At 40.4% G+C, this 17,427-nt stretch overlaps 1 long non-coding RNA gene across 1 annotated transcript; it reads left to right on the forward strand.

Annotated features, from left to right (window-relative positions):
* The first annotated feature begins 308 nt into the window (after window positions 1-308).
* LOC128784811 (uncharacterized) lies at window positions 309-12,223 on the forward strand. The gene is made up of 3 exons (XR_008429628.1): window positions 309-473; window positions 8,104-8,183; window positions 12,039-12,223. It is a non-coding gene; the product is annotated as an uncharacterized LOC128784811 (long non-coding RNA).
* Window positions 12,224-17,427: the final 5,204 nt, after the last annotated feature.

A 17,427-nucleotide genomic window follows, 5' to 3' on the forward strand; every position in this document is an offset into this window, starting at 1 on the left:
ATGCTTCACCATGGTCTTCAGCAGGGAAAAAAAATTTAACAAATGCTTCACCATAGTCTTCAGCAGGGCTTTCAGAGGAACCTCAGCTCTAGCACCTGGAGCACCTCCTGCCTCTCCTTCTCCACTGACCTCGGTGTTTCCATGTTTTCCCTTACATGATCCCACATCCTCCTCTTGTCTTACTACAAGCAACTGTGTGACTTTGTTTGGGTTTAATTCTTAACTATGTCATCACAGAGGTGTTTCCAGCCTCTGCCACTGGCCCAGTTTTGGCTAGCAGCATGTCCATCTTCAGAGCCACCAGCCATTGTCACTGCTGGGCATGGAGGAATCTTCCAGCAGCTTTGCACAGGAGCCATCTTCATGGCACCCCTGCTGCCAAAAAACCAAGCCCTGCAAAACCCAGAACCCTTCCTATCCAGACTTCATGAGCTCATGGAACACTTCAGAAGGGCCAGGATCAATGAATCAAGGTAGGGGGTGAGCCCAGGCACTGCTTAGATTGCTTCCTAATCACTCCTTGTACTGAGACATTAGGAAGGGCACTCACATGGCCCTGGGGAAGAGGTTGCCACAAAAGAAGAAGTTTTCTTCTTTCTCTGTGTCTTACCTCCAATCTTACTGATTAATGCGTTCCTGGGAAAACTGCAGTGTAAATAAAAGTGGTGGGAACGCCTCAGTTCAGTTTGGAAAGCAGTGACATTATAATCTATTAATTAATGTAATTTTTTCACCTACCTGGACTTGTGTAAGGTCACCCCCAACATCCCTTACTGCTAAATTGGAAACATGTGGGTTTGATGGGTGGAGAGTGTCATGGATAAGGAATTGTCTGGATGAATGATTTCAACAGTCAGCAGCTCAATGTCCAAGTGGAAACCAGTAACAAGTTGTGTCCCCCAAGGGTCCATACTGGGATCAGCATTATTTAATAACCACCAATTTTTTTATATACAGAAAGAGAGATATTTTTTACTAAAGCCTGGAATGACTGAATAAGAGATGACTTTTTTTTTTTTATAATAAGGCTACTGAGACCCTGAAACAAATCCTGAGTTAGCCCTTATTGCACATCTGCTTCTTTTGGAAACCTGAGAAGAAAAAGTTATGCTCTAATTCAAGGTTCTAAGTACTTTTATCATTCACCAGATAAGCAAAATAAATAGTAAAAAAGTGACAACCTTTTCAAAAATAGAATGATGAGAAACACATTTCAATGAATCAAACACGTATCATATTCCCAAATGTATATAATATTTTGAGCTTGATGTTCAGCTGAGAAGCATTTGTTTATCTCAGAATTACCACCCCTTACTTACAGATCCAGAAAGGAATACAAAATGGATGCAATTTTTGGTCAAAATTTTATTTTTTAAATTCTTCTTAATTTTTTGTTCTTTAAGCAGAACAAAGTGATACTTTCACCACACAAACTAGCACTGCAGGGCACTGGTTTTTAAATGTGGAATGTCTATCATGAAAGCTACCAACCCATGCCCTTGGCTGGAGTGAAAAGCCTGTAGAAAATTGATTTCTTTTTGATCTGAATAAAAAGTTGTTTAAATTGGGTAAAACTGTAATGAGATCTTATTAAAAAAAAAAAACAAATAAATGAATTTCTGGCTGCACTACTATGGAAGAAAAAAAAAGGGAGCTAACAGAAGCTGGGGGTTTAGAGCTACAGAGCTCTTCACCTTTGCTTGTTGAGTTGCTTTTTAGTATTTTGGAAAGGTTTTTTGAGAGCTGCATCTGAGCCTCTGTGAAATAATTACACTGATGGTTCTGGTTTCTAATGTAGAGCACGGAAATCTGCAAAAGCCATCGGGCAAATTCTGCTGAGTCTTTCACCTCAGATCAGCAGCTCTCAGGTCATTAATCATGCTTTATAAGCTTTAATAGACTAAGTGTTTTAAAGACATCTGCTGAGTCTCAAAGAATAGAGTGCAGACTTTGCTTTTCTGAGATTTCTGTATTAAAACAGCAATATTGTTAGGAGAGAAAAAAATGCCCCAACATAAAAAAGCTTGGCCTCTCCCTTTGGTTCCTGCCATGCTGCAGGAGAGGATGATCACACAAGTCATTTATAACTGGAGATTGAGGGCATTAAGCTCAGCAGGTATTAAATATTTCCTTAGATAAAGGCATTGTCACCACCACCACTTGCTCAGTCAGCAAGCACGTAAAAAAAGAATATAAAGAAGTGTTTTGCATTAATTGATGTGTGACTAAAACACAGTTTTGTCCTGCACAATGCATCATGCATGCCTGAAAATCACTGCAGGTGACTGGCCTTTTGCTTGTTTACTCTTTTTCTCTGATTCTGTCTGTCAAACACATATTTTTGTGAAGGCTGCTTGCACAAAAAGACTTGAATTTAGTTTGTTTTGTCTCACATTTTAAGTGATGCGATACCAGGCTTGATAGCTAATTCTGATTTGGGTTAGTGAGTTAGAAATATCCTTCTGTAAATACACCATTGCACTTGTTACCTGAGCACTTGTAGGGTTTTTTTCCCATATATTTTACTGTGGAGTAGCAGCTTCTCAGTACCACAAAAGACTTCCACAATGGAAGGGAAGGACAGAAGTGGAAAGGAGCAAGCTCTTGGTTATGGATACAGCTTTGTTCCCAAAACAATGGGGCAGAAAACAGTTGTGGCATGGTTTTGCTCATATTTGTGTTAGTTGTCCTCTTTCATTCAGTGCTGTGTTGTTATTTTGATTTTTTGTGAGGGGAAGTTTCGTTTTGGTTCAGTTTGGTTGGTTGGTTGGTTGGTTTTGTAAGTGAAGGTTGTGTGCTGAATTTGGATTTTAATGATAATTCCTAAATGAAGCATCAGTGCCTGAGCTAAATGCTTGTTCTGTTCCCCCGTGTTTACTCTTCAGCACAGAGGGTGCAACTCAGGAAGTTCAGTACCTGCTGTTTTAAAAGTGCTTTACCTAAAATGTGTGGAATGAGGGTGAATTTTTCCCTTCTCCCACACTTTCCTGGGAAGCAGCCCTATTCCCAGGCTGACTGCAATCAGAGCTGTCTTTCCATTCTCCAAACACAGCAAAGCAGAGCCTGAAAGTGGGATGTCCTCACCACGAAGTTGAGGAACCACTTTCCTTCAGTCCAACTGATATTTAAGGTCATCAACCGCCCCTCTCCAGGCTGTGTCAATGGGGCAAAATGGCCAACTTTGAGCTGGGACACCCAGTTGTAACTCTGGTGCTCCTGTGGGGGAGTTCTGCTCCGTGGGTGTGGAGGGAAACATCAGCTTCAGGGCTTGATGCTCATCTCCTATGTTTTTCTTACAATACTTGAACAAAGTGTCTTATGCTGAGTCAGATTTTTCATCTGAGATGATTTTTCTTCCTGGCTTTTTCTACTGGTTAGGAAAAAAAAAAAAAAAAAAGAGAGAAATTTGCACATAATCCAGAGTAATTTCCCCTTTATTCTCCTCCTCCCTGTGTTTCTCACTTTGGTACTGAAGACATTGATTTCTCTTCCAGCCCTTTGAGGCCCGGAATAAAGCCAAGGAAATGAATGAGAAGGTAAACAGAGGCAAAGAAAAATAGATATATGATCAGAGACACAAAGCAGGTTCCTGGCAGAATGTGGAACTGAGCCCTCTTGCTTTCTGCAGAATCCAAGCTTCCCTTAAAAGGATAACTGAAGGAAATAGGTCAACTCAAATAACATTAAATCATGCTGGATGAAAATGTATCCCACTCCTCTCTGAGCTGCAGGATGACACAGAGTTTTAAAACTCCATTTGCTCATACATGGGATGGGTCCCATGAGCATCTGGGATGTACAAGGAAGCTCTTTAGGATCTGAGCAGTGTCCCTTGCTTGGTGTGACAGTTTTCCTAACAACTTTCTCACTCTATCTGTTCTCAGCTGTTCTGTTTCTTTTTTTTTTTTAAAGGAAACTTGAGTCATTGCCATTTTTAGCCTCTCCTGGCTGCCTTAATGGGACCTTCCTTCTCTTCCGGCTTCCTTTTTTCTTTTTTTCACTTTCCATATTATGAGAATTTTATTCTCCTCTTCATATAATTTCAACACTTCTCACCTTTTCTCTCACGGTAAAAGCCTTGTGCTCTAGCATTCTGAAATAAAACTGCAGAGTAGCACTCCTGTTTCAGCTGCTCCTGGAGAAAGAGGAAGGCAGTTTATTTATTTTTTTTTTCATAAGTTGTTTATGGTCCTGCTCTCGAGTTCAGAGTTCTGACATCATGCAGGGTACCCTCCAAAAAAATTAGTTTCAAATTCTTTGCTGGATATTAATAAATTGCAAAAACATTTCCTAATGGACTTTGTGCAATAAAATGTTTTACACAATGAGTCCTGGGGAAGGATGCAGAGTTCAGGATGAATGACAGAAATGAGAGAAGGAATAGTATTTGTCCTTAGAGAAATGATCCAGAAAGGGAGCTGGAAAATAGAATTGAATGATGCTGTTTACTTCTTGGATCTAGTCTGTAGATAGGTGTGTAACAGACTCCCCAAAAAAATTGAATTTCTGTGCAGACTAATGAAAAGTCTATTTTCTTAATTTCTTTTGGCTACTTTGTCCATTTATAAATGAGCAGAATCAGATCAGAGAGTGCTATTGACAGTGGAATAGAAAACAGCACTGAATATTCCTAGAAATCAGGAATTGAAAATGCCTGTTTAAAGCTAATTCTTAGGCCTACTGTAATGTGATACTGCTCATTGCTAATTATCATCATGTTAATCTTCCAGCATTGGCTTAATTTGCATTTTACTATTTAAGCCACACATGCTAAAGATAAACAACCTTGCTCTAAAGATTTCCAGAGCTGATAAATCCTGGCCTCATTTGACCTTCTTCAAACGCCAGGATCTGAGCAGGTGCCTGAACAGAATATGAATTTTAATTTCTCCAAGGTTTAGCACAAGATATTGAGTCCATATTCCGTGTCCATTGTGTTTCCTGGAAGCAGATCATGGCTTTTATTATTTCTTGCATGTTCCCAGAGTCCTCAGATTCCTTAGCCCTCATCTCCCACTGCTGCCTGGGATGAGCATCCCAGAGAGACAGTGCCCTCAGAGGGTGGACAGGGACACTGTGCCAGTGCCAGTGGCCAAAACCATAACCCTGTGCTAAATCCATCAGTCAAACTTTGATGTAGCCCTGTAAATCTGATAATAATCTAAACAGAAGTAGTAGCAGTAATAATGGATTTTTTTCTGCCTGTGAAAATCAACACTGGCACAGATGGTGGAGATTTTTCTAGGTAAACTTACAGCTAATATGGATCTCAGGAGTGAGGAGCCCTGCAATTCTGTCAGGCTCATTTGAGTTTTATTGTCTAATTCTGAGAGCACTTTAGTATTTTCATGCTGAGCCTCTCCTTGCATGAGGATCTGTTTGACGTCTGTGCTATGAATGCTGCAGTTCAGGTTATGTTTCTGTGACAGCAGTGAGGTACACTGGCCTGGGGCTAAAGATTCCTTAAGTGGGAAGTATATTGATCATTTTTCTTAGGAGATGGGAATTCTGGATAAATTTTATCCCCTGGCACTAATTAGCAGAGAACTTTCCAGTGAATGTTCTGTGTTGGTTGCATTTATTCGAAATAAATTCCAGTTCTGTAACGTGCTCAGGGAGGGCGCTGGAATGAAGGGATCCAGCACTGGAGATGGGCAGCAGGTGGCACCCACAGACCGTGGAAATTCCTGCCTTGCTGCATCCAGCCAGGTGAGAATGGCTTTTAAAACCTGCTGGCACCCAGCTTAGCACACATTTACCTTTCCTGGGTTACACATTTGGTGTTTGAAACAAAACAAATGGGATTTATCCTGTCTAGCAGCGCTTGCAGTATAAAATACGCCCACAAAACTTGTCTGCTGCCTTAATAGATGTATTAAACACTTTATTCTTAGGTATGGTGCATAGATTAACAAGTCAAACAATGGAGTGGAAAAACAATCAGAGTGGAAGTGTGTTTCAGAGGCCTCCAGCTTGCCCAACCACCTCCCCCTTATCCTTGAAAAAAAAAAATTACCCAAACCCCAAGCTGAGGAGGAATGCCATACCTCTGACTGGTTTTAAGAAATATATAAATACATTTTGGAAGTGAGAAGTTAAGGGGGAAGTTAAGCTTTTCCCCCAGTTGCAGCATAATCCTTTATAATTCACAGTCTTTCTTAATCCACCTCCTCACCTTGTTTGTTTTTTGTTTGTTTGTGTTGTTTTGTTGTGGGTTTGGTTTTCTCCTGCAATGGAAATAACTTCGTTTTTACACAGATAGTTTTATGTTCTGTTTTGATGATGTTAGTAAAGATTTTGAAAGGAGATTAGTCCCCAGTGTACATTCTGCTATTTTAGGGTTTCTAAGCTTTTTCACAGTGTGTTGGTGACCTAAAAAATCTATCTGTATGAAAAAAATATAGATTTTGGTATGTGGAATTCAGTGTGCACTACTGTGTACTTTTAAATGTGTAAAAAGGCACTTTATCAATGATTTGTACAAATATGCTCAGTGACTGGTTTGTAGTAATTGATATTTCCAGGTTGTTTCACTGCAACAATTCTTAATACAAATGCATAACTTGAATCATGGAATGGTTTGGGTTGGAAAGAATCCTAAATAGTATCTGGTTCCAACTCCCTGCCATGCACCTTTCACCAGACCAAGCTGCTCCATCAACCTGGCCTTAAGCACTCCCAGAGTTGGGATAACCACAGCTTCTTTGAGGTAATTTTCCCCCTTTCTCCTCATTTCGCCTTCTTCCTTAAAGGTTTTGAGTGGGCAACATAAAAATATCACTTGGGTCTTCATCTTCACTCTTGAATTCTTTCTCACACCATATTTGCATTCTTGGCCCATGCTCCTGATGTCAAACCTGAACGGTCATAAAAATCTCATTCAACAGGTGTGATGTGAGCTGGAGATGTTCTTCATTAATTTATTCATTCTGATCCATGGAAAATGTTACATGCAGTGATTTCTTGGTATTGTTACAGTAGTTAATAGAAGGAAGAGGTTTTATTCCTGGATATTTCATAACATGATTTGCATAGGGGATGACATTTTTTCATCGTGGCATTAGATCCCCAGACTGCTAATTTAAGTCTGACAGCTGTTGGGATTAATATGAGAACTACGTGCTTCTATTCTTCAAGGCTGGATTATCTATTGGGATTTTTGTTTTCAAACAAATTCATTGTGCTTTGTTGAGTTTACATGAAGCAATGGTAATTAAACATTTGTGTGTCTGGCAAAGCAGTTTGTTGCTGGCAAACACCTAATTTACTGGCATGCAGGATATAGAGATTTATCTGGTTTCATGGTTGAATTATTTTAATCTCTGACTGCATTTGAGGATGTGAAGCTTAAATTTGGACCAGGGATTGAAACACCCTAAGCAGTTTCATCATGTTTTTAGGAATAGAACATCCTCTAGCATTACATCCTGGCATGGTGGTGAGAGGATGTGGATTGCTCTGACTAATTTTGGGAAAGAATTGAATTTCATTTTCAGGAAAACTGGGAAGAGGATTTTCTGCTTGTATAATCCTAAGATTTTCCCAGCACAATACCTTCTGAATCAGGACATGGTTTGTGAAACGCAAACAGCATCATGAATGATGTAACATAAAACCTGGGGTTTGTTCTGTTCATGTCTTCACAACTTAGGATGGCAAAATGTTCAGCAAGGGAGACTGTGAGGCAGACAAATGAAAAACAGGAAAAAAAAATCCTCTTCAGTATAAAATTCCTGCCTGTAAACATTGGCCTTCAAATGTTCATTATAAAATTCTGTGTCTGATAAATTTCTCCTCTCAACATATCAAACTAACCTTAACTCCATTTCTTTGTGCCTTTTTTCCCTCTCTTTGGTTCATCCCCTCTATCCCTTTCATTAATTGTTCCTCTGAATAGCTCCTTCTAACTGAGCCACCATCATTCCTATTTATGATTTCTTCTTGTGTTTTTTTTTGTTCTTTTTGCTTTCCAGTGCTCCAATTCCAGTCCTCCTTGCTTTTGTTCCTGCTTTCCTCTTGCCATACCTTGCTTGCATTAAAGGCTTGCTGAGAGATTGTGGATTTATTCTATCTTGAGTGTGCCTTTCTTTTTTGTTCATTCAGCTCTGGATTGATGGTTTCTATTGATGATGAATATCTATGCAAAGGAGGTATTAACCAAGAACATGGAGCAGGAAAAAAAGGTGAGTTTGGGGAGGCCCTGGCACAGGATGCCCAGAGGAGCTGTGGCTGCCCCTGGATCCCTGGAAGTGTTCCAGGAGAACACAGCTCAGGATATTCTATGATTCTACAACTCTACTCAGCAAAACTTGCTTTAAGCTAATTATTTGTGGCAGTGCCAGGGATAAAAAGTTCAATCAAGATGCCAAGTAATTAATTTTAATTTAGATATTATTATAGAACAAGGGGAGACCATGAGGCTTCCAAATGTAATGGGGCCAAGGATTAAAACATATACCTTGGCACATTTTTGGGGTGTCAGAAGAAGAAGCTGCTTTTCTTTTTCCTTACATTGAGATATAACTCTACAGAGAGGATAATTCAGGGTTTGTTTTTTTTTTTTTTTTTAAAAGGGCCTACCATATGGAACTTTAATTACAATTGGCTTTAGGGAAATCTAATCTTTTGTAAATAAAGCTGGAGGAAATGCTGTTTGCTTCTGAAATGGCTCTAGATGCTTTCCTTCTGCAAAGATGACAAATAGGAATGTTGTTTGTGGAAACACTCAGCCATTTCCAGGAGTGTTACCCATGTGCAGGAACAGAAAAGGGCTTGCTAGAATTCCTTGGACCATGCAAAGCACCTTATTTAGGCAAATTCTGGCTAGCCAGTCATGCCTTGAGTGTGGAATGTATGAACAAAAGTGTGCATCCCTTACCTGATGTAAGGAAAAAGTCAGACAGGATTTATTCAGTTCCACCTTCTCCCTTCAATCAGTCCATAACTATATTTTTCCACGGTGAGATATGCATATTTTTTTTATGACTCACTGGAGGATTCACCTTTCTGAAAAAAAACTGTAGCTGTATCTAAGCTTAAAGACTTTTTATTGTAGTTTCAGACCAAATTTCAAAACTATTTAAGGCGATACCAGATGTGTAATAAAATTTTTGTGCTTTTACTCAGAGGTGCACAAACCAATGTCATTATGGTTACTATAATCATCAGGGAATCCACATATATTTGGAATTTATTCTTTCTACTGACCTTTTAGGTGCTAATTAGAATGAGAAGTTTCCTACAGAATACAACTGAGACATGGTCAATGTGTTAAAAAAGAAAAAAAAAACAACACAAAAAAAAAGGAAAGAACAAGGAGTTATGGTAACATTTTAAGGCTTTGAACATTTCCTCTTTCAGGTGGAATATTCATACTGCTATGTTTGCATTAAGGAAGCAAAGGATTTTACAGGGCAAATTGATGACAGCCTGGTATGACTTGGCACTGGTCACAGGCAGTCATTTGCTCTTTGAAGTCAGGCAGGCAGGTTTCTCTGTCCCCCTCAGACTGACAAAAATCTCGTTGATGATAAAGTTGTTGCATGAGCATAAAGAGTTGATTCATGAAGCCAATGAAATCTCTGATTTAGAAGAGTTAACAAGTCTCTGACACAGACCCTACAAAAGCTTTATCTGAAAGCAGAGGGGAAAGTCCTTTTGGAAAAGCTGAAGTGTTTGTTCTTGAGGCAGCAGGATCATCACTTCCATCTTGCCAAGTCCTTGTCCTCATTCCTGGGTGTTCAACCTATATTTGGGTCACGAATCCCAATGAACAGCTCTGTCAGGTGATATCAGAGGATTTAAACTTGAAGATTTGATGGATTAAAACCAGTGAAACACATAAATTAAATGTTCAGATTCCAATTAATCTTATTTATTTATTGTCTGGAACAGGTTTAGCAAAAAAAGCCCCAAACATGAGCTTGAAATACCATCTTGACAGCAGCTTTTTGTTATGCCAAAGCGAGAAACTAAATGTTGAAATTCGAATTCCTTCTATAACTATTTAAACCCAAAGTAGCTCTTTCTGTAGGTATATAAATTGCCCAGTCTGGTAATGGTAAGGAGCTGTGTTGCTTTCATTTCTCATTTCCCACTCATGCACTGATAAACAGGAATATTACAATTTATGTGAAAAGTCTAAATCAATTTTTTCTTTCAAAGCAACTTTGTATTCTTTTAACAATGGAGGACCATTATTTCTTCTACTGCTGACAAAATTTTCTCACAAAGAACCAGGCTGTGAATTGGGATCAAGAAACTTGTGTTTTTGGCAAAAATGGTTTTTATGTTGGGAAATCTGCAGATAAACCCAGATATAATTTGTGTGTGTGTGTGTGTGTATACTTATAAATTAGATCCAGTAATCGGTGCCCTATATCAGGATATTATTGATAATGAATGAAAATATCAGGAAATTATTTAATTCTGTAAATTTTCTACTTTTTCTGTTTGAAAAATAAAACAGACAAAAAAACCACCCAGTTAATAACCAGAGTTCATAGTATAAATTATTAATTCCCATTTGTAGGGAACTACCAACTACAGCTACCAAAAACCCCAAAATGTCCATTTTCATCCTCCAAAAAACCTAAATGGGAATTCCCAACCAGAGAAAGCCAATCCCTTCCCGAATGGGATCACTCAAGAATTTCTCAAGGCAAATTTGTTTTCAAATTTGTTCTTTCCCTGGGAATTAAATTGGTTCAAATACTGGAAAGACTCCTTGGAAGTTTCCAAGTCTCTCCCAGCACCATGAGTCAGATGTCTCCAGGTTGTGTTGTGCCAGATTTGACGTCAAATGATGATCCAGTGGGGTTTTCCACTAGACTTCCTAATGGAGATTCAATGGGATTTTATGGCATAAAATAACTGGATTTTGTCTGAATCACTCAAGCCAATATAAAAAATCTGGTCCCGTTAACAGGCTTGTGAAAACACATTTTTAAAGGCTTAAAATGTTGAGGGAAATAAGTAAAATTTTAATTTCTACACAGTGATATCAAATTTGAATGTTAATTAATTAATTAGCATGTTAGTGCAGCACAAAGTCCCTGCTCTGGGTAGTCTTGGTGGCGACAGCAAGCTCTGATTACTCCTCGTTTTCAAATTATCTCTGCTCTCCAAGACCAGGGCGTGCTTTCACAAGTTGTTGCTGCTCACTGGAAATTTTCTGAGGAAGAAAGGAAGCGTTGCCTCATGGCTGGGTTTGGCAGGTCCTCCCTGAAATCAGGGAGCTGTTGGTCATGGGTGGCCTGGTGACAGCTGCCCTGGGACCGGCATGGCTGGGTGACCTCTGTGGCTGAATGAAACTTGTCTTTTTGTAATTTTATTGGATTGATAGAAGATCCAACGAGCTTCCAGCATTTGAGGATTTGGGGTTTTGCTGTGTTTATTTTTTCTTTATATTTTTTGTCCTTTTTGGGCTGAAACCAATTCCAAGAACTCTTTTATTTTCCCACAGACTGGGATTCCAGCTCCTTTGGCGAGCTGCAATTGTTCTGCAGCCTGTCTCCCACACTGCTGCGCATTCTTGAGCAGAACTGTTGTCTTCATCTAAAAGTAAAAAAATTAACGTGTAGATGTGTGAATTTGGCTTTGGCACACGCCCCTTTTTGCCCTTTCTTAAGTAAATAATAATTTCAAACACATGGAATTCAGTTAAGGGAGAACACATGAAGTTCATGTTTAAGTGAAACAGAAGAAGCAGAAGCCCTGCACCATTATTCAAATATCTTTTAAGAGCAGGCTCAGAAAATTGTCCAAAGAGGAATAAAAATTAGAACCCCAAATGGCAGCTGAATAGATGACAAGTGCTACTTCTAGCCCAGTCCTGTGGAAAACAGCAAAATAGCAGGAATGGCTTTTTAAGCCATGGTTATTAGAATGTCACCTCTACAACCTGGAGCTTGATTTTACATGAGGGGAGTAGATTGCTGCTCAGTTGGGAGCCAGGGAAAATTCATAGGTGCTGTCTTTGTCATAGAGTTTTTAAAAATAATCTCAGTTTCTATTAAATGCTGCTGTGTGTTTTACAGGGACAAATCTGGAGTACATCTCAGTGACTTCTGCCCATCTCTGGCACCCTCAATGCCCAGACAGGAAAAGGAGTATTGCTTATGTTGCTATCAACTTATTTTTGGGAGTTGGTAGTTGACAATTGTTCATAAAAAAAGTTAAAATGGTCCAGGAGATTACTGGGTGGAGAAATTTCCAATGTCTGCCTTAGCAACTCACCATCTCCCTCTTTTTTTTTTTTTTTTTTTTTTTTTTTTTAAATAAACACCTATATTATAAACAATATAAATAGATCCATTGTCTCGTAGCACCCACAGTTGCAAGACAAACACAGAGGAGTTTGTCCTCACTAACAGTGAGGTGAAGTCAGTGAGACTGTTGATGGCATGAACCTTGTTGGGTTTGGCTGGCTCCCAAATGCACATATTAGCAGAGAATCTTTCACCTGACGAGGATTAATCGTGCTGGAATGTGTGGCAGCAGGAGGAGATGTATAGGAGCAGTTTGCTGTAAACAAAGTGTATTTTTTGTGTGGTTATGGTTTGTTTTTGTGTGAGTCAGACTGGCAGTGATCTGGTGAGGTAATCTGCTGGGGAATGGGATGTGACATTCCTCTCTCCCTCCATGCCCCCACCTGAGCAGTCACTGGATAAAAGATGGGCACAGCGTGAACTGACGGGGCTGCCTGTGGAGTTGTGCTCCTGGAAAGGAACAGGATAGGTACAGACACAGCTTATCAATCAGCCCACAGCAATATCAGATGCAGACACTGATAAGAGCTATATTTAGGAAAATGAGGACAGCTGCAATCATGCTGGTGTTCACCCAGCTCCTGTGCTTGGTGTGTGCTTGTGTGTCTGCCTCTCCTTGTCCCACTGCTGGAGTGTGGACAGACAGCAGCTTTCACATGGCTGGGGGGACCGAGACATCCTAGAGCACCCAAAACAGGAGCAGCGTCTGTCACAGCCTCCCAGGGTCACTGGACAAGGGAAAATGGTTTCAAACTGGGAAAAAATGGGTTTAGATTAGATATCAGGAAGAAATTCTTCACTGTGAGCTTGGTGAGACACTGGCTTGGGGAGCCATGTTGCTGTCCCATCCCTGGAAGTGTCCAAGGCCAGGCTGGATGGGGCTTGGAGCAGCCTGGGATAGTGGAAGGTGTCCTGCCCACGGCATGGGATGGGACTGGATGATCTTTAAGACCCCTTCCAACCCAAACCATCCTGTGATTCCTTGATAATACCTAAGTAAAAAGGTAGTGACCACAGAAACATCTATAATTACTGACTCTTCTGTCATGTCTTTGCTCATGTTTTATTTGGGTACCATTATGCCCCTCTAGCAGGCACAAAAGAAGTTTTAGGAAATAGAAAACCTACCCATTGCCATTCATTTATCTTATTTTCACAACTTCAGTGCTGTTCTTGTAGAAAATTGGAAGTTCTAACCAGATTGCTGGGATTCTATAAATGGTTTGTATGGACTTAGCCTTGCTTTTTTATGGAATGAGAGGGGAAATGGGCACCCAGTGTGGCCACATGAGTCACAAACATCTGTCTTTGTGGGTGTCCTATTTGATCAATTAAAGTTTACAGCCCTTTCAGCTTTCTTCACACCAGGCCCCCAGACAGCATGTGAGTAGTTTTGTACTTCAGGGGTTGCCTGGAGGTGACAAATTTTCCCAACTTTTTCTGTATTCAAAGGTGTTTGTCTTTCAGGCATGAAATGCAGAATGTGGGGGTTTTATTTTTGGCTTACAGATGTCATTAATGTCTGCCCCTTGCTGGTGGTAAATGTAGTCTTAAAAAACTGTGAGGATAATAGAAATAGGAGCAAGGGAGAGAAGCTCTGTCTTGAGCTTGACACATATTCCACAAGGTTTAGTCATAAATTCTGAAAACAAATTGCAGCTTTTCTCTGTTGGGATGACTGAAAATCAGTAGCAGACGCCTTTAATTCTCCCACATTCCAGGTAATAGAACTTTTCCAGGAATGGCTTCACTTGGTTCAGAGACTGTTCCTCATGTGCCAGACTGTAAATGTCAGGCTTGGGCAGGGTGGTGATTGCTCTGCTGTGTCCTCCTGAGCTGTCATCAGTGTGAAATGAATAAGAATGGTTTGGCTTTTGCTGTAGTTCTGATTAGCTGAGCAGTTTTATGGGTTTTTTTTTTTTTTTTTTTTTTTTTTTTTTTTTTTTTTGTTTGTTTTTTTTTTTTTTCCTTTTTAAACCATTTCCATCCAGCACTGCACAGACAGGTTCGGTTTTCCTGCTGAAATCTCCTCCAGCTTTTTATTCCCTGAATGTGCCTCCCTTTTATCCCTGTGCTCCATGGCCAGCTGTCTTGATTTGGGAATGGTGCTCCTCAGTTTAGTGCTGCAACAGAGATGCTCCAAACCCTAATGATTTCTCTGGATGACATCTGAAAATCTTTCTTGTCTCACAGTCTGGTACCTTGTGAATTGTTTTCCCTCTTTTAAGATGGAGAAAGAAACAACCTTACAGCCTATCCACAAATGGAAGAGTTTAGAATTTCTACATCAATAATATATATTAAATATCAAAGAACTTGCTCTCCTGAATGTTTCCAGAATGGGTAACTTAACACCACCAGATATCCTGTGTTCTCCTCCACTTGGAAGTAGGACAACTGGAATACTAAGTCAAGTTTATTTGCACAGAGAAACCTGTTAATGACTGTCACCATTAGTCACCACTTGATGTAGAGGGAGTTGGTGTGGAAAGAGAAAGCAAATATAATGGGGAATGAGATATTTCCAGTCATTTACACAGGTGGCCTAAGCCTTGAGTACTTCTAAGTGCCTGTTTCACTGCACTTTGTTTGAACTTAGGCTCAAATTTTACTTTTTGTTTCCCACACGTTATTACAACATTGCCAAGGAAACATTTGCTTTAATGCAACTCTGTTTAATTCTCTAGATCCTGACTAGAGGAAATTATGGAATCCTGTTTTCTACCCAGCTCTAATGATCGGTGCCATGTACAGATTTTTCTACCTGATTTCTACTCAGGTACCCAGTATCTTCTCCTCAGCTCCCCCTTAATAAGCACTAAATCAGAGCAGCAATCATTTCCAGTTGCACTCTCAGGAAAAGCTGAAAACAATTTTAACAGAAGTCTCAGCTAATGTTGGGAAGCATCACTTCGTTTTCCAAAGTGTAAACTGCTTTTCCAGCAGTGCTCTGTCAATTAACTGGCAAAGGCCTCATCCATCAAATATCCTCAGTGACCAGCTGGAATTTGCTGAAAAATAAACATTTTGACTCTTAGGTAGAAGTAAAGGTTTGGCCATTGGTCTAACATGTGATTAGGGTTATAACCAAGCACATACTCCTAGTGAAAATTCACTTTTTTAGGGAACACAAACCAATGTTTGCTTGAGTAGGAACCTCTAGTTTTTCCAAGCATCAAAACCAAAAAATAAGGGCTGTTACTTTGGATAGTTTCCTTGGTTTTGGTCCAAATTTTAAGAGGAATTCACTGAGCTCCTGAAGACCCGTGGTAGACATCCAGTCTGTTACCAGTCCTGATATCCAATGGGGGAATTGAGCCAAAATGGCTTGCCAGAAAATAGTTTCTGTAAATCATTTAAAGATGAAGGAAATTTCACCCTCTGCCCTCATGAAATATCAGTATTTATTTAATAACTTTTCATTTCTTGCAATTTCTCCTGATTTCTTTGATTTACTACAAAACACACCCAAACGTGGTCCTGAAACAACTGAATTTTCACAGTGAGAAAGAATAAAGTAGAAAAGGGATTAAAAAAAAATTTAAAATTACTTAATAATAATGGCATCTGTGTCAAAGCTATTTTATAATTGGTGTGCATTTATGAAAGAGCTTATTTTTGGCAGTGTGAGACATGAGACGTGTTTATATTCTCCTTTTCTCCCCAAATTTGAATTGGATATTCTTGCATCGAGTGCATGTATCGCCTTCACTGGATACATGTTGTCTTCTGTTTAGAGGTTGAGAGGCTGCTGAAAATCAGGTGTTTGTACTCCATGTGGATATCCAAAAACCTGATTTTCAGCAGCCTCTCTACCTCTAAATAGAAGACAACATGTATACAGTGAAGGCGAAGGTGCTGAAGGTCAGTGGGTTTAGGGCAACATTGTTTAGACCATAAAAACTGCAAAGCATGAAAATGGTGAGTTGCAGCTTTTTTCTTCCTTTTTTCTTCCTTTTCCTTTTTTCATCCTTTTCCTTTTTTCTTCAGTTTTTCTTCCTTTTCTTTTCCTTTTCTCTTCCTTTGGTCTTCCCTTTTCTCTTCCCATTTCCCTTCCTTCCTTCCTTCCTTCCTTCCTTCCTTCCTTCCTTCCTTCCTTCCTTCCTTCCTTCCTTCCTTCCTTCCTTCCTTCCTTCCTTCCTTCCTTCCTTCCTTCCTTCCTTCCTTCCTTCCTTCCTTCCTTCCTTCCTTCCTTCCTTCCTTCCTTCCTTCCTTCCTTCCTTCCTTCCTTCCTTCCTTCCTTCCTTCCTTCCTTCCTTCCTTCCTTCCTTCCTTCCTTCCTTCCTTCCTTCCTTCCTTCCTTCCTTCCTCCTTCCTTCCTTCCTTCCTTCCTTCCTTCCTTCCTTCCTTCCTTCCTTCCTTCCTTCCTTCCTTCCTTCTTCCTTCCTTCCTTCCTTCCTTCCTTCCTTCCTTCCTTCCTTCCTTCCTTCCTTCCTTCCTTCCTTCCTTCCTTCCTTCCTTCCTTCCTTCCTTCCTTCCTTCCTTCCTTCCTTCCTTCCTTCCTTCCTTCCTTCCTTCCTTCCTTCCTTCCTTCCTTCCTTCCTTCCTTCCTTCCTTCCTTCCTTCCTTCCTTCCTTCCTTCCTTCCTTCCTTCCTTCCCTTCCTTCCTTCCTTCCTTCCTTCCTTCCTTCCTTCCTTCCTTCCTTCCTTCCTTCCTTCCTTCCTTCCTTCCTTCCTTCCTTCCTTCCTTCCTTCCTTCCTTCCTTCCTTCCTTCCTCTCTCTTCCCTTTTTTCCTTCCTTGTCTTTCTTGCCTTGTCAAATCCAGCGCAGGCTGTGAGAGACAGCTCTGCAGGCTGGACACATCTCCAGGATCTCTGGCAGCTCGTGGGCTTGGCTTGGTGTGTGCAGAGCTTTGTTGTTCCCTGCTCTGCTGCCAGGACACACACAGGAACTCATGTGTTCTCTGCCTGGCTGCCCCTTGCTCACCTCCCTTTCTCCCAGACAGCCCCTCCTCAGCATTCCTGCCTCAAACCTGCTCCTCTCTTGCCCTTTTTGCTGGCCAGATGTGCCTGTGACAGGCAGGTGCTCGCCCTTTTCCCTGAGAAGAGCTTTAGATCCTCGCTGAGCCCCTTCCTCACCTCTCTTTGCCACACCCAACGTCCCCTGAGAGATTCTCATGTTCATTTATTGCCATGGGCAGGTGATCTTTGCAGGCTC

Source organism: Vidua chalybeata, chromosome 2 (assembly GCF_026979565.1).
Source record: "Vidua chalybeata isolate OUT-0048 chromosome 2, bVidCha1 merged haplotype, whole genome shotgun sequence".
NCBI classification, from domain to species: Eukaryota; Metazoa; Chordata; class Aves; order Passeriformes; family Viduidae; genus Vidua; species Vidua chalybeata.